Raw genomic sequence first — 26,539 nt, forward strand, 5'->3', positions numbered from 1 at the left:
CAGGTTGGCTCAGGCTAACCGATCCCTTCTTGGAGACAGGGATCAGTCAGATAGGTAAACGATTACAGGTAGCCCCGATAAGTTCCGTAAGTTCCATAGGTGCATATTAGTTTGCTTTACTGCCATAACAACATACCATAGGCCGAGTGGCTTAAACAGCAGAAATTTATTGTCTCACAGTTCTGGAGGCCTGAAGTCCACAGTCAAGGTATAGAAAGGGTTAGTTTCTCCTGCAGTCCCTCTCCTTGGCTTGTGAATGGCTGCTTTCTGTCTGTGTCCTTTTCACTTGGTCTTTTCACTGTGTATATACCCCTGGTGTCTCTTTTTGTGACACCTCTCCTAATCTCCTCTGCTTGTAAAGACACCAGTCATATTGAATTAGGGCCCCCACATATGACTTCATTTAACTTTAATCATCTCTTTAAAGGTCTGCAAGTATGAGTTTATGTATTTATTTGGAGACAGGGTCTCGCTTTGTCACCCAGGCTAGAATGCAGTGCTGTGATCACTCAAACTTCTGGGCTCAAGAGATTTTCCCACCTCGGCCTCCCAAAGGGCTGGGATTATAGGCATGAGCCACCGTGCCTAGCCTCTATGCAAGTTTATAATCTATATGAGATATATATGTGTACATATGTGTCTGTGTATGCATATATACACATAACATATATACCTCACATAGATTGTATTCTTACATCCTAAAACAACTCATTCTGGCAGATTATATATATATATATATATATAATTATTTTGAGACATAGTCTCCCTCTGTTGCCCAGGCTGGAATGCAGTGGCATGATCTTGGCTCACTACAACCTTCACCTCCCAGGTCTAAGTGATTCTCCTACCTCAGTCTCCAGAGTAGCTGGGATTACAGGTGTGTACCACCACACCTGGCTAATTTACATATTCTTAGTAGAGACGAGGTTTTGCCATGTGGGCCAGGCTGGTCTAGAACTCCTGACCTCGGGTGATCCACCATCTCCCAAAGTGCTGGGATTATAGGCGTGAGCCACCACCGCACCTGGCCAGATTACATATTTTTTATTTTACAAAAGAGACATGACCTTCAGAAGTGATAAGTGACTCTCCTGGGGCCACCTCACTAACTAGTGCCAGAGCTGGGATGCATATTCCATTCAGCTGGCCCAGAGCTGAACTTCTCGCCCACCACTGCCCACCCGTGCCACCACCACCCTCTGATCACCTCCCATCAGCACTGATACAAGAAGGCAGAGCACGACTCGCCTGACCTCAGCTGGGATATGGGCATTCAGTGACTCTAATGTCTTGGTTCCCTGCATATGTCCATGAGTGACCACAAAAATGCTGCAAATACTGATTTGGGGGTTATACATAAATGTTAGGGAGTAGGTGAATTTGCAAAAACAGAACAAAGCAAAGGTGGAAAACAGGGGGTCTGGCATTTCTTTGTATCATTGAAGACAAAATCAACATCTTAATTTATCATCACCCTCATAGCCATTGAGAAGGCTGGGATAACATTGAGTCCTTGGCCGCTAAGAGATTTTAATCTGGTAGAGGAATTCTTAAAACAGCATTTGCTGAGTCAGAGCCAAAGCGGGGTCAGGCGAGAGGATGAGGAAGGAAGTGCTGAGGACTCAGACAGCCAAGATGTTAGAGTTCTCAAGAGCGGCCATCCCTGAGGGCCAGATTCAGGGGACTTTGGGGGAGGGGTCACAGGGGCTGCGACTTGGGGCAGGTTTGGCACGAGGGGTTTAATGTGAGGGAGAGGAAGCCAGGGAAAGGCATTCTGGACCTCATAGGTCAAGTTATGCAAGTTTCCCTAAAATCTCTGCTGGTGTCTGGGACATGTTCAGCCAAGGCCTTTCTTTTGCTGAGAGGGTGCAAATACCAGGTCCAGCCCAGAGTGAAAACAGCTGTGTGTCTCTCATGCATCCCCCCCCCCATGTCTCCATTAACTCATCTGCACGTCGTTCAATGACAACTATGCTTTCTGGTTCCTCACCTTTTCAAGCCCTCAGACTGTAATGGCAAATACAATACATCTCCACGGTGGCAACTAAATGCTGATTTTTGTTCTGCAGAAATCATGGCGCTTTGAGTCATGAAGCTGGGGATGTGAGGTTTGCTCGGGCAGATCTCCTAGTGCAGGCCAGGAGTGGGTCGGAAACCTGCCTTAGAAAGAACACGGTCTTCAGATGCTACAGGGCAGTGTGGTGACCAGTAGAAACTCCACACTGGGACAGGTAGGCAGCACCAGGTGGAGTCTTGGGAGGACAGCAAGTGAAGCAGGAATGGCCGCAAACAGACCTCTTGAACACCGAACTGGGAAGGAAGGGGTGATTTATTCAGCCGGGAGCTGCAGCAGGTGTGAATGCCCCAATGGCTGAGCTCCCCAACAAAGAAAATCCTTGCCCTTTTAAAGGCTTAGGACTCTAGGAATTACGTCTGAAAAGGCCTTGATCCATGAAGTAGGCGTGGAGTATGTGACTAGGTGGGGGTCTGACCCTGACTGTGTTTAAGTAAAAACAATGCCTTCGGGGAAGATTCCTCCAACCATGCCTGTAATCTACAGGAGTGCGATTAGGATGGCTTGCCTGGGTCTGCCAGCCTTGACTTCTATTGAAATGCAATGTAGAAGTCTAGGGGGAAGGGCTCCTAGAAGTTTAAGAGGGTTAAGGGTCTCCTTCCTCACAAGGACCAGGCACAAGGAAATGGTGTCACCTTTACCTGTTCCTTATTTTCCAGTGGCACTTCCAGGTCTAGAGGTGGAGTCACTGCCCCTGATTACCCAGCCCCAGGGCACTGCATCATGCCTGTGCCTTCCCTATACATTAAAAAAAATTACGAATTCTCCTCATATTAAGGGAAAAAATAGCCAGGTTTTTGAAAGACTCAGGATGAGCAGTAGAAAACTATCTTCCAATGGCAGCCAAAGAAAGCATGGTTGATTCTTGGTCTGGACTCATTGCTCTGAGGGCAAAGATGGTGTTAGTTTTCTCTTTGTAAGATCAAGGGCTGGCAGCCAAACCAACCAGGCAACCCACCAAATACTTTATTTAGTAGTCAAACTCTGGCTGCAAATTCATAGCTAACCAGGCCAAGGGAAAGGCAGAAGGGAGTGAATGTTTGTCCAGGTTCAGCAGGCGATAAGTAGTACATGCTGTGTGCTCTGGGAGAGCTGCAGGCCTCGCTACTGAGGACACCTGACTGTAAGGTTTGCTCTATTACGCCAGCCTTTCCGTTGTTAAACATCTTGTGAATTATAAAGGAATGAAACATACCACGTCCCACAGGCCTTGCTGGTTTGGCCACGGTGCCCTCTTCCTGCCCGGGGTCTTGACGTGTTGTCCTTCCACTTGGAACGCTTTTTCTTTGTTCTTCACTTGCATAGCATCTGCCTAGCCTTCAGGTTTCAGGCCAATGTTACTTCCTCAGTGAGTTCTATTGGACTAATCAACTGGGAATGTGTTTGACTGCAAGGGAGAGAAAACTCAGCTTCTCAAGCTTAAACAAGTAGGGTTTATTTTCCTAACTTAAGAGGCAGGTAGAGGTACAGAGTGGAGGCTGATGATGCAGCCTGACAATGTTGTCAAGAACCAGTCTCTTCCTGTCTTTCTATCCCTCTGTCCTTAATGGTACGTGGCATGCTGCCTCATGGTTGCAGGATAGCTGCCATGCCTCTAGGCATCACGTCTACACTTCAGTCCAGAAGAAGAGGAAAGGACAAAGAAGAAAAGAGAAAGAACAAAGGCCATTACAGTTAGGTCTTTTCTTTTCTTTTCTTTTTTTTTTTTAATAAAGACAGGGTTTCACCATGTTGGTCAGGCTGGTCTTGAACTCCCAACCTCAGATGACCTGCCCACCTTGACCTCCAAAGTGCTTGGATTACAGGCATGAGTCACCATGCCCGGCCTTTTTTTTTTTTTTTTTAAGGTTTATTTTTTTTTTTATCAGAAAAGCAAAATATTTTAGGAAGGCCTAATTAACAGACTTTGGCTTTCATTTTGTTAGCCAGAAATAGAGTACATGGCCTCTCCACAACCAGTCACTGGTCAAGGGAAATGAGAGTTCAAAGACTGCTTAGAACCACTTTAAGTCATTCTGTGAGCTGGATAAAGGCCTGAACTCTCTAAGACAAAAGGATCTGTAGGTACTTGAAATAATCAGGGTTGTGTTAGCAACAGATGTTGTCTGTTACATACTCCCTGGCTAGCCAATGAAAGGAGCCCCTTATACTCTGAAAGCCCTTGTGCAATTTGCCATTATATGTTTATTTACGTGTTTACCTGTATGGTATCTAAATGCAGCACTAGATTTAAGGCTGCAGGAGGGAAGATGCTATAAATGCTTTGTTCCCTATTCAACACGGAGCATAGCACTGAGCATACGGTAAGCTCTACAGGCATCTTTATTGAACCAGTAACAGAAACAGGATAGGTGTGGTGATTCACACCTGTGATCCTAGCACTTTGGGAGGCCAAGGTAGGAGGATTGCTTGGGGCTTAGTGTCCAGGCCAGGAGTTAGAGGCTGGCTTGGGCAACATAGGGAGATCCCATCTCTACAAAAAAAAACAATGCAGCCATAAAAAAACGATGAGTTCGTGTCCTTTGTAGGGATATGGATGAATCTGGAAACCATCGTTCTCAGCAAACTGACACAAGAGCAGAAAATCAAACACTGCAAGTTCTCACTCATAGGCGGGTGACGAACAATGAGAACACATGGGCACAGAGAGGGGAGCATCACACACTGGGGTCTGCTGGGGGGTTGAGGGCTGGTGAGGGACTGGGGGTGGTGCAGAGAGGTTGGGGAGGAATAACACTGGGAGAAATGCCTGATGTAGGTGACGGGGAGATGGAGACAGCAAACCACCATGGCATGTGTGTACCTATGCAACAATCCTGCAAGATCTGTACATGTGCCCCAGGGCTTAAGGTAAAATAAAAAAAATACGAGGATTGGCTGGGCTTTTTGGTACACACTTGTCGTCCCAGCTACTCGGGAGGCTAAGGCAGGAAGATGGCTGGAACCCAGAAGTTGAGGCTAGAGTGAGCTGTATTATATCACTGCACTCCAGCCTGGGCAACACAGTGAAACCTGTCTCAAAAAAAAAAAATCCTTGCTAAAGAGGTCATCCAGTAAGCACAGAAATAGCTGAAATAGTTCCTGTGACAGGGACCTCCTTCCTTTTGTTGACAGCCCTTGATGTTTCTGGTCAGAGAATTCTTCCTAATGTTGATCTGACTGCTGGTGATTTCCACCCTTATGGGCTGAATTGTGTCCCCACAAAATTCCTATTTTGAAGTCCCAACTCCCAGTGTTTTAGCTTCAGAAGATGACTGTATTTGAAGATGGGGTCTTTAAAGAGGTAATCAAGGTTAAACGAGGTCACTGGGGTGGGCCCCAGGCCCCACCTCAATCTGACTGGTATCAAATAGGAGATGAAGACAGAGACCGGCCTACGGGGAAGACAACCACAGGAAACCAGGGCGGGAAGGCTCAGAGGAAAGCAACTCTCCTGAGACCTTCACCTTGAAGGAGACCCTTAATCACCCTTAAGCATCTAAGACCACCTCCCCCTTGACTTCCACATTTGCATTTCAGTAGGAGAAGTAAAGCCTGGCAGACCGGGTGCCACCTTTAATCTCCCTCCTATAGATGGCAGGCATGGTGTGGAGGAATCTTTCCGGAAGGCATTGCTTTTACAAACACGATCAAACCCCCACCTAAGTCATATACCCCCCCACCCCCTACTCTATGGACCAAGACCCTTTAACATGTAATTTCTAGAGTTGTAAGCCTTTAAAAGGGTAGGGATTTTCTTTGTTAGGAGAGCTCAGCTATTTGGGACATTCAGACCCGCACCCTCCCCCTCGCCCCCAAAACCCCCCGCCCCCTACCCCACCAGCTCCCAGCTGAATAAATCACCCCTTCCTTCCAGTTCGGTGTTCGAGAGGTTTTGTCTGTGGGCTGTCCTACAACAATCTGAGATGGCTAGCTAGCTTCCAGAAAAGCGAGAAAATCAATGTCTGTTGTTGAAGTCACCCACGCTGGAAGACTGTTGTGGCAGCCACTGAAGACAAGTACAGCCCCTCTCCACTGCCGACCATCACATACTTCGAGACCCATCAGATTGGTTCCACAAAGTCTTTTTTTGGTAAGTATATTTTGTAGCAGGGAACCAAGTCAGCTCCCCTCTAATTCCAAAACTTGTGTCCTTTTTGTTTATCAAAGCAGCCAAATGGAAGATAGGCAAGGGGTTTAATTTGCTTGCATGCAAGTTTCTTTCCCTGAGGCAATAGTGTCACTTGGTATTCTTGATCTTTCCTTGGATTGGTGATAGTAGAACAGTCTCACTTGGGTTTTCTTCCAGAGCATGCGTGTTTTAACATCCTCCAATTCTTATAAGCAAATAATAGCCAGATGTGATTCATTCTTGCCCAAAAATGTTGATACTTAGAATGGATTTATGTAAGTGTCTCTGAATACAACAAATGTTCCTTTGTTAGTGATTTGTGTTAGCTAATGTCATAATAGTGATCTCACTTCAGCAAGATATTGGCTGTCCCCTCGTGAGCAGTGTGTTAGTCAGCAACCACTACAACATACTGCATGACAAACTACTGAAATCTTGTCTTAATGCCTGTGGGTTGACTAAGGCAGCTCTGCTTTAGGCTGAGCCTCAAGCTCCTATTTGCTTCATATCTCTCATTCTTGACCCAAGATTTGTGGCAGTGGTGACCTGGAGCATAATCTTCTCATGAAGGAGGTTAGAGTCTCCCAGAGGGGAAGGCAGAAATACGATGGCCCTGAAAATACAGGCTTGGAGTGAACATCTTTTCACTTCCACTCACATTTCATTGGCTAAGCAGTCACAAGAGCAAGCCCAACATGAATGTGTCTGGGGCTATCCTTCCTCTGGGGAGGCGGGATGAAAGGAGTGAATATTTGTTCAACAGTAATCTAGTCTACTGCAGGCGGTCAGGGGAGAGGGCATCAGCCTGGGAAGGCCCTCTACCCCAGGACTAGGCTTCTGTCAAGTAATGGGGAGACTGCAGGGAAGTTAGGAGTGGTTGGATCTAAAGAATGAAGCAATCCTTAACCTTGGGAGGGTCCAGGGTTAGAGCCTGAGTATTCAGAACTGTGATGAAGTCCAAAAGGCCAATGGTGTATCCAAGGGCAGGAGCCTAAGGAAAGACAGGAGTGCATTCAGGATTGTGCTCTGGGGAACCCGCAGCATTTTGGAAGGGCCTGCTGGTGTGAGGATGTACATGCCTGCTGCAAGATCCCAGGTCGGAGGTTATACAAAATCCTCTCGAGGTGCTTCCCAACTTCTCTCTTCATATAGTCCTTTTCATATTTACCCTTCTCTCTGGGGCCCACTTTTTCTCCCTCTTGCTCAGCCCTGCTTTCAGACCATGTCCCTTCTTCACTCATCCATGCCTCTTCCCACAAAAATGTCCACAGGGCCTTCCATACTGACGCTCAGGCATCCTCTGGAGAAACTGATCAACTTGCAATTTGCATGGATGAAACTACATGGGTGGCTGATTTGTAACTCTGTCCTTATTTGGAAGCTGAGGATGCAGAGACCCTCAGAGTAACTAGCTTGCAGAGGCTCTCTGAGTCCTAATATCAGTTCGAGCAAGGCTGGGACCACCACTTTGGTTTGAGGGTTTATCAATTCTAGTACTGATGACATATCATTTTAAAGTTCACTGGCTTGAAACAACTATGTATTATTTCTCATGAGTATGTATGCGGGTCAGCTTGGGGTCAGGACTATAGGTTAGACTCAGCTGTGTGGCTGTGCTAGTCTCTGTTGGGCTCACTCATGCACGACCAGCTGGGGCTAGACAGATCTAGGACGGACCTGGAAAGTGGCCCTGCTCTGCACGTCTCTTTTTCCCTTCCTGGACTGCTGGGCTGGCCCAAGTGTGCCTTTCCCAAGGCAATCACAGAAGTGCAAGAGAACGGCAGAAGTGCTTTCAAGGCCTCTTGAGGCCTACACTCAGAATCGGCATACTGTCTGTCATTCAGAGGTCTCCAAGACTACCTGTAAGTTCGCCGATTCACTAGAAGGACTCAGAACACAGCAAAGCTGTTATACTCATGGTTACAGTTTACTATAGGAAAATGATATGGATTAAATCAGCCATGGAAAAAGGGTGCATAGGAGACAGCAGGTGCTGACTTCCAGCTGTCCTCTCCCAGTGGAGTTTCACAGACAGGGCTTCATTCTCCCAGCAGGGATGTATGGAAACACACAGGGAACATGGCCACCCAGGGAAGCTCACGCCAACCTTAGTGCCCAGGGTGCTTACTGGGGTCTGGTCACATAGTCATGGCTGACTGCCCATAGGGTGGGCCTTAGTTTCCAGCTTCTCCAGAGGTCACGTGGATACCATGTGGCTCACAACCCCCGCCATAAATCTCACTTAGTGTAGACTATATGACATGACCCACGGCCTCCAGGTAAACAATGACATCCCTATCAGGCTGCCGCAGGCCCAAACTTGCTTTGGAATGGGCAGGTTTGGACCACCGAGGCAGACTGAGTTAATCCTTCATCGTACAGCGTCCTTCTGCCGCCTTCTGTTGGCCAAAGCACAGCTGACACGGCTGAATCCAGGCAGACTGGGAGGGCACTACAGTCACAAAGCAAAGGGCATGGATTGAGACAGAGGTGATGATCTGGGCCATTAATGCAATTCACCATGAAGGCCCCACCTGGGGTGAGGTGTGGGCTAGCACATGGGCAGCCACAGGTGGCCCATCCTAGTCTTATTGTTGCTGGGACATAAAGCATGTTCACATCTCTGCATTGTGCTGTTCTCCACCTTCTCACAACCTCTCATTTATCCAGAAAGTTCCAACTCAAATTTCAAGACTTTCTTTCCCTGTGAGGCCTTCCCTGACACTGACCCAGCAAAGACAGGGGCCTCCTCATGAACAGATGATGATGAAGCTAATGATCATGGTTTGACCTTGTCTAATGCTTTGAGATGGGGAGACAGCTGATTTGTCACCTTTCTGATTCAGTGTCTGTCTCCTGCTCCTGCCCATGCGCAAACTCAGTATCGCCTGGGGTAATGATTTACTCGGCTTCAAGCTTGCTTCGGAGACTCCCAGGCCCAGCCGCCTGGTTGCATTGCTGACCAAGGCCTGTTCTCTGCCCGGAGTGGAAAGCGCAGACAGATGTGTTCTTCTAACTGCTGTTTCCCGGCCTCAGTTGTCACATTCCCCACTTGATTCTTCTCCCCTATGTGGAGGCTTTGCCACTGCAGCACTAAATTAGTTTGAACCCTGTTGATATTCACTTGGGGTGGCTGGAAAACTATTAAAGATATATTAGGAAAAGCTATTGTTTAGTCTCAAGCCTTTTGGAAGGTCGAAAGGTTTTATTGGGGCAGGCCAAAGAAGGCCGGACAGTCCATTAATTTAGGGAGAAGATGGGGACGTTCTTAAGAAGCTTTCTTAGTTAAAGTCTGTTTACCCCACATCCCTTTGTCTCTGTTTACTCATGTTAATTTTGTGCCGGGTGGTCCTCTCAGGGGGAGATCAAAAGGGAATTACCTGTTAATAGTGTTTACTCTGGCCCGGAACCTAAAGCTTTTATGATTTGTAAAACCACTCTTTCAATCATGTTAATTATCCAAGTGTGTTAACTTAGAACCTCTGTTATAAAATATTGACTGAATCAATGTGTGGACGGACAGAGGGTCTTGGTCGATTGGTTGCATTTTGCCCTCTGGTTTTTTTTTTTTTTTTTTTTTTAATTGAGACAGTTTTACTCTTGTTGCCCAGGCTCACTGCAACCTCTACCTCTTGGGTTGAAGCGATTCTCCTTCCTGAGCCTCCCGAATAGCTGGGATTATAGATATGCAACACCACACCCAGCTAATTTTGTATTTTTAGTAGAGACGGGGTTTCTTCATGTTGGTCAGACTGGTCTCGAACTCGTGGCCTCGGTTGATCCACCCACCTTGGCCTCCCAAAGTGCTGGGATTAGAGGCATGAGCCACCATGTCTGGTCGCATTTTGCCCTCTGAAAGCAGCCAACGTCCATCCCTAGCCTACTTGAATCACTGTAATGGTGTGAAAATACATTCATTCATCCTTTGTTGAGTCAGGGTCTGCAGGCCAGACCTCTGCAGGTGATGGTGGTCGACGTCTCAGGACCCCTTACAATCCAAGCTCCGTTTCCCAGGCTTGCAAAATGCTTTATGAGCAAAGATATTGCCTTATCCTTGGTGCCCAGGCTGTGGAGGTGGGGGAACATTTCGTATGATCTGAATCACAGCAACTCCTGGGCCTGTCTCAAAGCAAAGCCAAGTCACCTGATTATTTTATCTGACCCTGAAGATGTCTACTGCCTCTTCCCAAATGTTACCTCCTCCATGAAACCTACCTTAATCCCTTAGTGGGAAGGATTCCTCTCCAGTCTGAAATATTATATCTCCAACCACATTCTTTCTACTATTAATTCCTTTTCTGTAAGGGCCCTGTCTCACACACCATGTTGTAGGTAATCTAAGGCCAGGAGCCATATCTGTTCCCTGCATGAGACCCAAGGCTTAGGGCACAGTGAGTCCCCTGTAAATGTCTCCTCAGTAATGGTTCAGTGATAGCCGGTAGATGGCCTCAAACAGCCTCAGTCCCTAAAAGTCAAACTGGGATGAGAAAGAAGAGGTCAGATGATTGCTATGTCCAACCCGTCCCTGCAGGTCCAGAGCTGAGGGGCAGGGGAGGCCACTCGATGGGGATACTGAGAGGGGGCGTCACAATGCCAGGGGACTGGCCAGTCGGGAAATAGGGAACTCAACTCCTTGACAGTGGGGATTTGATGTAGTCACCTTTATGCCTCAGAACTTAGTAAAACACCACCCACCAAGAAATAGCAAGACCAAACAAAGCTGTGAGTGAGGAGCAGGCAGCAAGCTGGATGCCAGAGGAGCAGGTAGAATCAGGCACTAAAATTATAGATAGGACTAATGCAAGTGGTTTCTTTATTTTTATTTTTCATTTTTATGGGTACATAATCATGTATATATTTATAGGGTACATGCAATATTTTGAAATAGATGTGCAATGTGTAATGTAATCACATCAGGGTGATTGGGAATATTCATAAAAAGATCTTAAAAGGCTGAAGTTGAGGGTGGGATAGTGGGCCCAGAGTGAATCTGGTAGGCTGCATTTTTTTTTTCTGCACCCTCCAGGGTCAGAGCTGTGGCCTTAAAGAAGCAGCCCACCTACCACCACCCCCAGATTGTACCTACGTCAAAGACCTTTGATAGCGTTTAGGAAGGAAGCTCTGCCTTGCTGACATCGATACTCAGGCATCAACTCATCTGTGCTGGCACCATGTTCACAAGGCCACCAGTGGCCGGGTGTGTCTTGGGAAGACCAGTCCAGTGGAAGCCCCAGTTGAAGGTAAGAGAAGCTGCTGGGTGCTCTAGAGAAGTGCTTCTCAAACCTGAATGTGAGCACCAACCACTTGTGGATTTTGCTGAAATGCTGGTTCTGGTTTGGTAGGTCTGGAGTAGGGCCTGAGATTCCACCTTCCTCTCAAGGTTATCTTTGTGTTGCTGATGCTGCTGGCTCGAGGACTTTATCTGAGTAGTGAGGGGCCAGACTAGCAGTGGATCTTAATGCTGGCTGCAAACAGTCACCTGGTGGAGCATCAACCAACCCAAATGCCCATTGATGATAGACTGGATAAAGAAAATATGGCACACATCCACCATGGAATACTATACAGCCATAATAAAGGATCATGTCCTTTGCAGGAACATGGATGAAGCTGGAAACCATCATTCTCAGCAAACTGACACAAGAACAGAAAACTAAATACTGCATGTTCTCACTCATAAGTGGGTGTTGAACAATGAAAACACATGGACACAGGGAGGGGAATATCACACTCTGGGGCCTGTCAGGGGTTGGGGGGCCTGGGAGAAGGATAGCAGTGGGTGGGGTGATTGGGGAGGGATGACATTAGGAGAAATACCTAATGTAGATGACGGGAAGATGAGTGCAGCAAACCACCATGGCACGTGTATGCCTGTGTAACAAACCTGCATGATCTGCACATGCACCCCAGAACTTATAGTACAATACAAAATAAATAAATAAATAGATAGATAGATAAATACCAATACCTATTGCCAATGGTGGGAGAGCCTGCCATCGTGTGGGTGGTTCTCCAAGTGTGGTCCCTGGACCCACGGCATCAACATCACCTGCAAACTTTTGAGAAATGCGAACCTCAGGCCTCAGCCCACACCTCCCAAATCAGAAACCGTGGGGTAGGGCTCAGCAGTGTGGGTTTTAACCAGCCCTCCAAGTGCACGCTGTAGTTTGTGAACCTCTGCATGTTTTGGCATCCTAATCTGATGCAATGGGAGGTATACAACATCATACAAAAATCATTTATGTGAGGTTCTTACTGGACATATTTGACTGAATCTAGTCGTGAGGAAATCGGGACTTTCTCGGACTTTATAATGCTGTGTGGTTCTGCAGGAGAATTTCCATATGCTTACGGGAGGTGTGTTGCAACATTTAGGGGTGAAATATGTATTTTTTTGCAGGTGACTAGTGAATGGTTTAGTTAAAGGGAAACTGTGTGTGTGTGTGTGTATGTGTGTGTGTGTGTGTGTGTGTGTGTGTGTGTAAGAGAAATGGAGTAAAATTTCACTTTGTTGATTCAAATGTGTACCTGATATTGAGGGCCTTGATTCTATGGTAGCTTTTCTTAAACAGTGGTCACAAAACCACCTGCATCAGAAGCTCTAGGTGGCTGGTTTAAAATGTGAATCCTGAACCTCACTTATGTACAGGAATCAGGATCTCTGGGGCAGGGCCTCAGGTAGCTACCGCAGAGGCTTCGGAGCTAATATTTAAGAGTTATTGTTTGAAACTCTTTGTCAGAGAGTATTAGGTCACCAATCCAGGCTGCTACAGGGTCCAGGGGGGTAAACTGAACAAGCGAAGTGGCTGGTGTAAGGCTGTTGGGGCTGGTGGGGACTGCAGCAAACGACAGAATGTATGCCCAGTTTAAAGCTCCAGCTTCCAGCTGACTAGGATGAGAATGTCTTGCCAGCACTGCTCAGAGTTGCTAAATCTTCCTCTCTTTCTTCTTTCTCAAGACACATCAGAAATCTGGAGTTTTTAATGTGAAACTTCTCGATTTTAAAGTACTGGTGACTTACTTAAAAAGTATTGAAACACCACTGAAGTGAAACAAAACATCTCTGGAGATAGTATTCGGCCTACTGACCACTTGTTTGCAGTCTCTGGCATGGACTTAGCTAAGCAACCAGAGTACTGTGAGGGTCATGGTTCAAGGGTTCTCTGGCTCATCAGAGAAGAATTCCACAGCCTGCACTCTGATCATGTTGCCACGTCCCTGAACAATGACTTCCTCTTCAGGAATCCTCCCAAAGTTCCCCTACTGTTCACTAACGGTGTGATGTGTCCACAGTTTCCCTTCTAGGGAGTTAGTTGGTGGAGAGAGGACTGTTTAGTGGCTGAAGCTGGGTGGCACAGCATACCAAGCGTTTCTTGGCCAGCCGTGCAGAAGCCCCTGGTGCTCCAGGACATTTTCCTGGACCACGGTGTGTCTTGCTCACTGAAACCCTTACAAAACAAACAGCTGGGAAGTTGTGTGCTGAGCCCAACCTGGGGTTGGGAGAATCTGAGAACTTGTGTGGACAGCCCTTTCATTCCAAAGGGTTTTTCCTCCTAAGCTGTGCACATCCTGCAGCTCCCAATCAAACAACCATGTCAACTGTCCACAGATCCCAGGATATCGAGGTTCTGGTCCCGACAGTTTTCCTAATCTATTGTGTGAACTTGAAACAGTCACACCCTCTCTCTACACCAGCAGCTCCTCTCCTGCAGAAGGAGACTATTGTCAATAATTTTTCAGCGGAACTCTTTTTTAAAAAATTCCTCTGAAGGGCCAGGCGCCGTGGCTCACACCTGTAATCCCAGCACTTTGGGAGGCTGAAGCGGGTGGATCATGAGGTCAGGCATTCGAGACCAGCCTTGCCAACATAGTGAAACCCCCATCTCTACTAAAAATACAAAAAATCAGCCTGGCATGGTGGCAGATGCCCGTAATCCCACCTACTCGGGAGGCTGAGGCAGGAGAATTACTTGAACCTGGGTGGCGGATGTTGCAGTGAGCCGAGATTGCACCACTGCCCTCCAGCCCAGGCGACAGTGCAAGACTCCATTTCAGAAAAAAAAAAAAAAAAAAAAAAAAAAAAAAAAAAAATTCTACTGAAATTTTACAGCAAAACTCCAAAATAAAATAAATGCAATAAACGCTTTCCTCAGGACATCTAATTCTTCCAAGGTTGACTGGCACATGTCAATGTTTGCCAACCCCCTTAAACATATATAAGGTTCCAGGAAACAGTTTGAAAATTATGGGGCTTGCTCAAGGTCTTTTTTTAAATTTTGGAAATGCCATGTTTAAGATGTTTTTGAGCAGTTTCTTCTAAGTCTCCCATTACTTTACACTTTAACTGCAACTGCAAGGAAGTCCACCTCTCGGAGGCCTTTGCTGAAGCCTCCTGGTTACACAGAACAGTACTCGATGCCGTAAAGGGGAATAGCCATGACCTCCAGTTTAGGGTTGACCTGCGGTGACAAAGAGGAGAGGAACCTTGGACGTATGCTAATCCTATATTTATAACCTATTCTAACCCATGGCCCTTTTCTAATAAATATAAAAATCCCACCGGCTCAGCTTTTGATGTAATTCCCACCAATGCTTTAAGAAAGCCTTTGCACAGCTTTCCCTTCTGTAAATTATATTATCAAAACAATAGATTTTTAAAAAATGTTCCAGACAAGAATTACATGAGTGCTTTATTGACCTTGCATTTTCCAAAATATATACATGCCACCCTAAAAACATGATCCATTTCCTTCACCCCCCACTTCCCACCTCTACCCTACTCTCACCTATTGAGAATAAGTGACTCCATTCATTCTTCCTCATTTATACTTTCGCCTTCCTTTCTTCAACTATAAAATGTGAGGACCAAATATGGAGAGAGTGGGCAGGGATTGGTGAGGATACAGGTAAAACAAGTTTGGCTTTGAGTAAATAATTGTTGAAACTGGGTGATGGGCACACAGGGATTCATTAATTCCATTTTTATGTTATGAAATTTTCTATAATCAGAAGGTTAACATGAAGTTAATTTCTGTAATAAAAACATTAAAATGAAGATAACGTTACCGATTTGCGGGTTGATACTGAGTGTTTGACCCCGCTGCAAGCCTAGAAGCACTTTGAACAGCATCTTCATTTGCTGCAGCCACATCTGACCTTGGTTCTAATACCAAGCTGCCACTTCCTGACTGTAACCATTTGAGGCTATACCAGAATCTCACAATGTGCTCCCTGAAAAAAGATAAGGAAATGCTGCAGTCCAAGCCCCCAGGCAGAGGAAGCTCCCGACTCGGGGGATTTATTCCTTCACTCATCTCCTGCCAGCAGCACATGAAGCCGGTTTGGGCCATGGAAAGGCCCTGAGCACAAAGGGTTAACACGCTGCCCCTGGAGGGGCTGGGCTTTCCCTTGGTGGGTGCTGCCCTTCAGGCCCAGGCCTGCCTGATGATTCTGGGTGTAGGTTAAAGGGACCATGAGTCTGTGGCTCCTGAGTATGTGGTAATGAGCTTGGACACCAAAAATTGAGAACTGGTTCTACTTGGCTTCTCTGTCCAGGCTGAAATGGCTCACCTGTATCCTGAGTTGTGAAGAAAGGACTTTGGGAATGCTGGATGCCATCAGAGGATGGGCAGTGTAGCCTCCAAGAAAAAAAAATCAGAGGCTGATACTAACTAAAGAATCTGTGAGGCTGGGCGCAGTGGCTCACACCTGTAATCCCAGCACTTTGGGAGGCTGAGGTGGGTGGATCACCAGGTCAGGAGTTCAAGACCAGCCTGGCCAACATGATGAAACCCCATCTCTACTAAAAGTACAAAAAATAAGTTGGGTGTGTACTTGGGACGCTGAGGCAGGAGAATTGCTTGAACCCAGGAGGCAGAGATTCATGAGCCCATGAGCCAAGATCATGCCATTGCACTCCAGCCTGGGCGATAGAGCAAGGCTCTGTCAAAAAAAAAAAAAAGAATCTATAAGGCTCAAACATGGGGGGATGGGGGGTGAAAACAGGGCACTGAAAGGACTGACATCTAAAATAATCTGTCTGTGACAAAATGGCTTCCAACTAATTAAACATAGAAAAACCTCTTTTAGGGAAGATAATCCTATTGGATCTACTTGCAAGATTTTTCCAGCCAGCTTCTGCCTCTTGGAGCTTCAATTAAAAGCTTTTTAGCAGATGGCAAATTCTGAGTCACAAAGTTAGACTCTTTGGCAACCATATGTGCTCTTGCTTTCCCAGGGGGATCCTGGCCACATATGGCCCTGGAAGAGGTGCAAGAGCTCTTTCTTGGCACGCAGTAGACAGCTCCTCTCCCAGCTTAACACACAGACGACAGGCATTTCAGCATAACCATCCACGCTGTGAGCAGGAGGGGCTTTTCAGCTAATTCAGAAACATGGGGGCCCTGGAAATCATAATGTATCAGGGCTAGAAGGGAACTGGAACAGCATCTAGTAAAACCCCTTCTTCTTACAGAATGGGAACACTGAGCCTTGGGAGAGGTTATGCAATTTGTCTGAAGTTGCCCAGCAAGAGAGAAGCAGAGTCAGGAGCGGGCTTGTGTTTATTTACCATAAAAGCACTTCTCTACTCACTTGGAGGACTGTGTTCATTGCCTGACCCTTTCCTTCTAATCCCGAGGCGCCTGAAGAGATATTTTACCAATGACCTGACAAATTCGCCAGGAGAAGGCCTTGAAAGGGTCATTCGTCCACATGTCCACCTCCTGCTTTATTGCAAGACCAAACCAGGACCCTCTGAAATGGAACTTCATCACTCCTCAGAGCTTTCTACTACAGTTGAAGTCACAGTTTCCCTTGGGTACTGTCAAAGAGAAACAGAACCAGACACTAAATTAAAGGTCAGGGAGACAGGCTTTATTTAGTAAAATTACAGTAGAAGAGGGAACTACTAACCTGAGCTCAATTCTATCAAAACAAAAGGTGGGAGGCTTTTTTATTTTTTATTTTATTTTTTTAGATGGAGTCTCGCTCTGTCACCCAGGCTGGAATGCAGTGGCACAATCTTGGCTCACTGCAACATCCGCCTTCTGGGTTTAAGCAATTCTCTGCCTCAGCCTCTCAAATAGCTGGGATTACAGGCACCTGCCACCATACCTGGATAATTTTTTTTTTATTTTTAGTAGACATAGGGGTTTCCCCATCTTGGTCAGGCTGGTCTTTAACTCCTGACCTTGTGATCCACCCGCCTTGGCTTCCCAAAGTGCTGGGATTACCGGCTTGAGCTGCTGTGTCCGGCTGGGGGGCTTTTTAAATGCTGGAGTGTGCTAAAGGAAAAGTGCTGAAGGACTTTAAGGGGATGTTGACATGATTGGGCACCTGTGTTTGCTAACTGACACTGATTGAGGGGAGATTTTTGGTCTCCCACAAAGACTGGGAAACAAGAAGACAAGAGACTTGTCTTTCTCTTATTTTTATTTTTAATTTCATTAGAGACAGGGTGTTGCTCTGTTGCCTGGGCTAGAGTGTAGTGAACTCGCTGTAACCCTGAACTCCTGGGCTCAAATGATCATCCTGCCTCAGCCTCTTGAGTAGCTACGACTACAGGCACAGGTCACCATGGCTAGCTAATTTTTTAATTCTTTTTCTAGGGACAGGGTCTCACTGTGTTGCCCAGGCTGATCTTGAACATCTGGCTTCAACGAATCCTCCATTCTTGGCCTCTCAGAGCACTGGGATTATAGGTGTGAGCCACTGCGCCTGACCCCCTATCTTTCTGATGGTTACATTTCAAAGTGATGGCTTCCAGGTCTTTAAAAAAGACATGGGTTGTAAGAGATATACCACAAAAGGACAGAAGTAGGATTTACAACGGCAAGTTTTTGAAAGCAAATGTTTTAAGAAAAAAAAGGTCAGGGGCCTATAGTCAGGTGTTGGAACAAATAGTGAATTCTTTTGGCAGCATCGAGCTTTCTCAGGCAGGAACTTAAGTAAGAGAGCTGGAGTTCTCATCCCAGGATGTGGCCTGGAGCTGTTGGAAACCATGCCAGGGTTAGTTTGTGCTGAGAGTCTGCAGCTCTCCTAGGTCAAGCTTGGGGCCTAGCTGAAAGGAGGGTTCCGTCAAGGACAGTCATTGTCAGTGCTGATGACGCTTCCGCTGCTCTGTTAGGAAGTCATTACAAGATGTTTCCAAAGTTCTCACTATAGTTAAGCCTTTTTCTGTCCATTCCTGACTGTGGCTGGAATCTGGTTCACATTCTATTTGTTATGGCTCTTTGTCTATTCACAATCGACCTGTCTCAAACGGGATTTTAAGTTGTTGGAAGGCAGGACACATCCATGTATTAACATCTTTTGAAAATCTTCCATTGTACTAAGTAGCTGACTTGATCATCATTAATTGACAAAAACCTCAGATTATATTCCAATTTCTTTTTTTTTTTTTAAGACAGTCTTGCTCTGTCACCCAGGCTGAAGTGCAGTGGCGTGATCTTGGCTCACTGCAACCTCCACCTCCCAGGTTCAGGCAGTCCTCCTGCCTCTGCCTCCGAGTAGCTGGGATTATAGGGGCCTGCCACCATGCCCGGCTAATTGTTTTTTTTTTAAAATATGTTTAGTAGAGACAGGATTTCACCATGTTGGTCTCAAATTCCTGACTTCAGGTGATCCACCTTCCTCAGCCTCCCAAAGTGCTGGGATTATAGGCTTGAGCCAACATACCCCGCCTCCGTTTTCAATAATTCTAACCAACATTCTAGGGCAAGCCCATAGCCTATTTCTGTAACAATCTCTATGACTGTTTCCCCTGAATCCTCTTTAATATGGGGGCCAAAATAAGGCTCACCCACCCACCTCTGTATATCTAATGAGTACACTGTCTTCACCAAGATCCTCAAGAATTCAGTTCATCAAAATTTTACTGAACAGCAGCTATAGGTCCCAGGTGCTGGGAAGAAAGAGATCAATAGGTCAAGGTTCCTGCTCTCAAATAGACTAGCTGGGGAGACTGATAAGTAAATCAGTGATTCCGGTACTTAGTTAGAGGCTCTGTGACAGAGATGTGTGCATATAAGAGGGGCTCTGATTTAGTTTGGGTAGCAAATGGTTAGTCTCCCAGAAAAGACAATATCGGGCTGGGTTGGCTTTCCTGGAAGCAGAGCCTGAGAGGGGAATTCTTGTATAAGTGATTTATCAAGGGACACCTCTCAGAAGAAACCTGTAAATAAATGAGGGAATCGAGGAAGCGAAGGGGGTGATGCTAGGCAAAGATGTGGCTTCTGTTAAAGTCTAGCTGCAGTCAGACCCAAGGGGAGACATGGAGTGAGGACTGCACCAAAGGGCTATCCCACCTTGAGTCAAAAAGGCCAGACCTGACTACTCCTCATCAGTCAGTCACTGGCTCCAGGCTGGTCCTGGGGGAAAGCACCTAATCTCCTACCTCATTCTGGGAGAGGAGGCTCTTGTTGACAGAGGGTGAGTCTCTGGAGAAGGATGTCACTTGCAGCTGTTAGAAGCCAACACTTATAGACAGCTGAAAGGATAGGAGTGGCTGCCCAACTAACAGAGATCTGAGCAGCACGCCACCAGCCTCTAATACAACACCTGAACTAACTCTTGAAAAGTCAAGTCAGTCAAAGTTAATTATATGGGATATCTGGGAGCGGGCATGGTAAGACATTCTAGGGCAAAGTTACAGAGGAAGGGAGAATGTGACGCATTTGGAAAGAGCAAGAGGCTAGAGGTAGATGGGGTAGATTGAATACTGGATTTTTTGAAGGCTGTGTGTGTATGGCAGCAGTGATCCCCATGCCCCGTCTTAAGTAATTGGTGTCTACCCTTTCCCCACCTTGCAGGAGATGAAGCTACAGTCACTGGAGAAACTGAACCGAGGATGGATGAGAGCTCCAACCAGGACACATAAGAGGATGACCAGCTGAGGTTAAGTGACATGGAGTGGCTCCAATCCACAAGGTTGTGTTCGTTTCTCCTCTAGTAGTAGGAAATATTTATCAAATCTCAGGACCATTTCTTTAAAGGGGAACTTGATTTGTTCACCGGCCATCAAATGCCCCAAGAAGCCCCAGTACAGTCACCTGCTGCTCTGTGATTATTTCCACAGCCTGTGACTCTGACCAGAGGCCATTAGCTAGTTCTGGCCCCAAATTCTTCTTCTAGCCAGGCTGGTTGCACAGGATCTTGAGCTCTCCCTGGTGTCCACAAATTGATAAATTGGTATTTTGTTCTGTTTTTCTCTTTTCCTAAGAAGTTGCTTTCTTTTGAAACGATAGATGTTGTTGTAGCCTCCCCATCCCCCAACCTCAGTCTTCCACATGTTCTCAAAAATAACAGCTAAGTGTTTTGCAACAACACTTATCAACTCTTTAAGTCTCCCACTTTGCTGGTTTGAACCTACACAACTTCAAACAATTTTTCCTCTATGGAGTGTAATTTGACACATACTTTTCCACCCATGGGAGGTGATACTTGTCTTGGTCTGTGATTACGGCAATTCTTTTATAAATATAAATTAATCAAGTTGCATGAACTGAGAACCTACTTTGAAACTAACACTTAAAGGTGCCAAAAGATTATAAAAGGTGTTTGTTGCAATAGTGTGTTAGTGTAGACTCCAGTGTAACTGGATGTGACCAAAGTAATATTGATACATGGTTGAAAGGTATAAAATAGGTTGACAAATACAAAATTACAAATCAGCTTCTGAACTCCACAGATGTTGTGATGAGCAGTGTATCCTTTAACCAGAATAGTTTTTCATATCCTCAGGACATTTTTGGCTTTCATTTTTACCTTCTTTGGTATTCTCATGTACCTTTTAGGCCATTGTATGCATTCATTCACTCATGCTTTTATTCCATGATTATATTTTGAAGCTCCTCTTGTGTGGCAGACATGGTCAGGTGCTGGACATACAACATAGGACAAGGCATTTGGGGTCCCAGCTCTCATGAATCTCACAATTCAGAAGGAGAAACAGGCATTGAGCATATCATTTTAATAACATTTACAGTTGGGGCAGTAGTAAGAAATAAAAATACAGTAGTGCTCTGATGATCTATTACTGCATAATGAACCATCCCCAGACTGAGTCTTACAATGATCACAATAGATTGCATAGTATTGAGCAGTCAACACGGATAGCTCATTCCTGCTCTACTTGGCTTTAGCTAGCATGGCTCAAAAGCAGGGTACTGGCATCATTAGAAGGAAAACACACTTACCTATCTGGCAGTTAATGATAGCTGGCAGCTGGGACCTCAGCTGGAGCTGTCAGATGGAATACATACACATGGCCTCTCCATGTGGCCTGGGCTTCCCCACAATATGGTGGCTGAGTTCCCAGGGTGTGTATCCTGAGGATTGTGGTAGAAGCCGTATTCCTTTATGACTTAGACTCAAAGTCACACATCATTGCTTCTGCCCCATTCTGGTCAATATTACAAACACAAAGTCTTGCATCATTTCAAAGGAAGGCGAAATAGATGCCACATCTTGATAAGGGAATGGCAAAATTTTGGAATAGCATATAGGATAAAAGTATGGCTGTGGTGATTTTTTGAAAATACAGTTTCTCTCAAGTGTCTATGAGAAAGCTAAGAACCTGTCAGAAGGAATCAAGAAGCAATTTTTAAGCTGGGACCTGGAAAGTGAATAAGAGTAACACAGATGAAAAGGGAAGGAGTTGGGGAGAGGAGAGAAATGTTCTAGACAGTGGATCCTGGTTCAGGATGAGCTTGGCTATGGGAAGAACTAAAAGGAAGCCAGTGCAGCTGGAACATTCTTAATAAAACGATTGAGCAAAGGTTCATAATAAAGAAGTTGCAGCAACTTGAAAGTGCTTAGGAGGGACCTTCCAGGTACCGTCAGGTAATGTCATGCTTAACCAACCTGTACATAGTCTCTTGGTTACCTCTGCCTGCATAACCATCTCAAACTTACCGGCATGAAGAGCAGCATCATTTATTATTATTTTCTCCCACTATTCTGGAGGTTGACTGGGCTCAGCCAGATAGCTTTCACTTGGGGCCTCTCATATTGTGGGAGTCAGGTGGTGACCAGGGCTGGAGTGAACTCAAAGCCTTCCTCACTCACATGTTTGGTACCTGGACTGGGAACACTCAAACAAGCGGAGCTAGACCAGCTGTTGCTGCTAAGGCGTCTCTTACTCCCCCTCTCTCACTCTCTGGTCTTTCCATGTGGTCCCTCCAGTACAGCAGCTCAAACTGAGTAGTCAAACTTCTTAGAGGGTGGCCGAGGACTCCCAGTACAAGTATCCCAGGAAAAACCAGGAGAAGCTGCATGGCCCTTTCTAACCTAGACTTGGAAATCAGGCACTGTCACTGCTGTCACATGCTATTCACTCAGGTGATCACAAAAGCCTGCCCATTGTCAGGGGGAAGAGACACAGAGTTTTGTTTTGTTTTGTTTTTGAGGTGGAGTTTCACCGTTTTTGCCCATGGTGGAGTGCAATAGCGTGATCTCGGCTCACTGCAACCTCTGCCTCCCAGGTTCAAGTGATTCTCCTGCCTCAGCTTCCCGAGTAGCTGGGATTACAGATGCTCACAACCACACCCAGCTGATTTTGTATTTTAATAGAGATGGGGTTTCACCATGTTGGCCAGGCTGGTCTTGAACTCCTGGCCTCAGGTGATCTACCTGCCTCTGCCTTCCAAAGTGTTGGGATTACAGGCATGAGCCACTAGACCCAGATGGGACATAGGCTTTTTGATGATAGGAGTGTCAAATAATTTGCAGACATGTTTTAAAACTACCACACTTAGGGTGACCATATAACTCACTGTCCAAAACAAGATACTTTTGAGAGTCAAGGGGGGCACTTAGCAGGCATGAGCTAGGACTGCCCTTGGTAAACCAAGAGATGTGCTAACCCCACTGCCATGCCCACACAACTGAGAGCCCAAGCTCTCTTAAATTCTTTCGTCTTTCTGACATTCGTCGTGTCATTTTTAAACATATCCTTTACTCATTGAAATTGGTTTTAAATTTTATTTTCTGTTTCTTGATAATTTCTTGCTTTTAGATTATGAATGTTATGTTGAGGTCGCCTTTTCATAATGAATCTGGAACTTGAGAGCGACAAACCTTGCCCGACAATCTTTCCTTCAAGCTGGGAGAGCTGCCGGCGCTGCGGATGTAAGTGCTTAGGATGCCTTCTCTCTTAGATGATAGAACTCCAAGCAGTGGAAGAATTTGCTTCAAGAAATGCTTTTTAAAACCTCACTTTTTGGCTAAGTGGTAAAACACACACACACACACACACACACAGAGTGATGACTCATCAGTTGAAATCAAATTCTTCATCCCAAAAAAAGTGTTTTTATAAGAAGTGGGTGTTTTTTTTTCTTTCCCAAAGGCAGACTGCATAATATTTGGTGCTTCTCTTTTCTGAGTAATTTATTCCATTTCAGTAGAAATTGACAGTTTCAGACTGGGGCCAATAACATTTTATTTGCAGTGCTGTACATGGGACCCCCATTATCCTAGGATCTGCTTTCGCCTACAACCCTCAGGGGAGGCCAGCCATCGACCGTTTCACACCAACACAATCCCCCTCTCCCTCCCTTCCCTCTGACCAGCTATTAACCTGTTCTTCTGAAGACCCTGAAGCAGAATAACTAGAGAGAGCATTTGGAGACAGCATCAGGTGTAAGAAAGCATGGCAAGTATTGTTTTTCAGGAGCCCCACCAGAGTCCATCCCTATCTCCTGACCCAGGTACTCCACTCAGACGTCTATTCTTTTCACAGCTCTCCTTCACAAAACATTTTCTTTCTGTTGTTTCTTTCCTAAGACTCTATGACTCTGAAAGAAAGCAACGTAATTCATTTCTGATCCATGAAAGCAAACATCCCATTCCATTCCATTTGTCTTCTTGGAAGTTTCCACAAATATCTCCTTGCTGGAAAACAAAAATACAAAACTTGTATTCATGTCTCTTCCAGACTGAAATACATGGGAAACTTTTATGGGTCCCAGATTATAGTCTGGCCTTCAGGAATAAGGAAGATATTTAAGAGAGATACAACAGGAGAGTTAAGACTAGGAAAATAGTTTTAAAAACTGATTGTAAACAGCAGCATCCAACAGCTGCTCAGATCAAGAGCGAGACTGGACTCAGGGTGACCAACTACTATGGCCTGGACTAAACTACATATCTTGAAGCCCTAACCCCTGGTGTAATGGTATTATGAGACAGAGCCTTTGGAAGATGATGAAGTTTAGATGAGGTCATAAGGGTGAGGCCCTCATGAGGGGATTAGTGCCCTTATAAGAAGAGACACCAAATGCCAGATCTCTCTCTCTCTCTCTCTCCCTCCTGCCCCCACATACCCCACTGTCTAGCACGTGAGGACACAACAAGAAGGCATCTGTTTACAAGCCAGAAGGAGGGACCTACAAAAACCCAGTTATGATGGCACCTTGATCTTGGACCTCCAGCCTCCAGAACAGTGAGAAAATAAATTTCTGTTGTTTATGCCACCCAGTTTATGGTACTCTGTTATGGCAACCTGAGCTGACTGAGACATCAACTGTCCCAGCTTTCCTTGAACTGAGTGAGGATCCTGGGATGTGAAGCTTCCAGTTTTCTAATCTAGAAAGTTCTGGGGACACCGGGGCAAGTTGGACTGTAATTCTCTGCCCCTGCTGCTCTGTCTCAAAAGAGCCAGGGTCTGCACTGGAACAGGAAGAGGAGGCACAGATGCCTCAGCCAGGCCTGGAGGTGAGAGCACAAAGCCAGAGGCACTGCCAGGCATTTAGACTTCTAGGTTCAGAGGTGCTAAGGAGTGCATGGGATAAAAGACTCACAGTGATTAAAGTGGACAACGTTAACAGTGCAAAAATTTAAGACAAAACCCCAGTCTCCAATGAAGTAATCATTTAACTTCATAAAACAAATGCCACCTGAACTTCTAAAGTCTCTTTCAGGTCCTTCCCAGTGAGGATCCTTGGAAATTAGGGGTGGTGTGTGCTTCTAGTTAAATCCCTGGGCTTCATTCCTATTTCTCTCACAGGCTCTAAGACCTCTCTCTTCATCCATCTCAGTGACAGGGCATTTAGTGTTCAAGCTTCCTTTTTGTTCTCACTGCCCCTCCATACCCCCACACTGCTTCAGACCAAGGGGACAAGCTCCCTGTGCTGCCTTGCACTGAAACACTTGGCGGGTGAGGGTGGGGGATGGGCAGTTAATAGCATTATGGAGTCTCCTCTCCAGGTCTGTCTTCAAGAAAAAAAAAAACCAAAACTTGGGGAAAAGGCAAAAAGATGCGTGACCTTCACTGTCAAGCCTGTGTATGGGTCATTCGACTTCCTAGTAGGATTACTATTTCTTCTTGATTCGTGATTTTACAGCTCTCAAAGGTTAGCTGTTGGTTTGTCAAGAACCACTAAGATACAAAGAGTTTTTATCCAATAACAGTGCAAATAACTTTTTGTCCTACAGAAATAAAAATGACTTCTGTTTAGTAGAGAAGATAATCCTACTTTACCGTTTTATTGCCCTAAAGAAAAATAATCAGATTTGTATCTAACCTCGAGATCTTATGCTACAATTTTTCTTTACTAACCACATGTACATCTATTTTTTTAATATACTTGGTTTTACCATTAATGAGTTAAAATAAAACTTTTACATGTTCTCATTATGTGTTTGTATGAGAATCATGCTTTTTTTTTTTTTTTTTTTTTTTACGTTTTTTAGAAATTAGACTTTTGGTAGTTCCTCCCACTGCACACACATTTTCCTTTTCCTTTGAACCCACAATGATGCAGTTCTAAGTCACAAGTCCTCTTCATCCCTGTGCCCCACACACAGAAAATCTGGCCCTCCATCAGGGCTGTGTAAGTGGCACCTTTGGGTAAAAATTATTTTAAAAGAGGAATTACTCATTGGCAGTTATACATAATAGCAAAATCTGAACACTAAGATGTCCAGAAATAGAAAATAGAAAATTATGTACATCAGCAGTTAATATTTCACAGCTGTAAGCATAATTATCATAAAGATATTGCAGCAACATGGCGAATGCTCAAGCTAACATGTTGTGAAGAAAGCAATATGTAAAATATGAACTGGAATGAAAACATCTATTAGGAAACTTTGTTGGTTTTTTCCAAAGTTATATTTAACATGCTTTTTGTCCTTTCAATGAAAACAAACAAACAAAAAAAAGTAAAAGAGAAAGTTTAAAACCAGAGCAAACAGAAAATTCATGTGATACTGATATTCCATGAATAGTTATGACTGACATGGTCATGAAATTCTGGTTGAAAACTTTTGTTGAGTAACTGAAATCTCCCCAAACTCCCCCATTCTGTCACCCCTCACCTCTGAAAACTTAGGAACTCTGAGGTCACTTA

General features: G+C 45.3%; 1 long non-coding RNA gene across 3 annotated transcripts in view; it reads left to right on the forward strand.

The window, feature by feature from the left end:
• Positions 1-25,743, forward strand: part of LOC141585616 (uncharacterized) — a 238,187-nt gene extending 212,444 nt beyond the window's left edge. For 2 of the 3 annotated variants that reach the window (XR_012519187.1, XR_012519189.1), the window contains exons 5-8: positions 5,931-6,146; positions 11,212-11,425; positions 19,997-23,315; positions 24,524-25,743. This is a non-coding gene — a long non-coding RNA (uncharacterized LOC141585616). The remainder of the gene's footprint in view (positions 1-5,930; positions 6,147-11,211; positions 11,426-19,996; positions 23,316-24,523) is intronic. The other variant, XR_012519188.1, reaches the window with a different exon arrangement.
• Positions 25,744-26,539: the final 796 nt, after the last annotated feature.

This window comes from Saimiri boliviensis, chromosome 9 (genome assembly GCF_048565385.1).
Source record: "Saimiri boliviensis isolate mSaiBol1 chromosome 9, mSaiBol1.pri, whole genome shotgun sequence".
Classification (NCBI taxonomy): Eukaryota; Metazoa; Chordata; class Mammalia; order Primates; family Cebidae; genus Saimiri; species Saimiri boliviensis.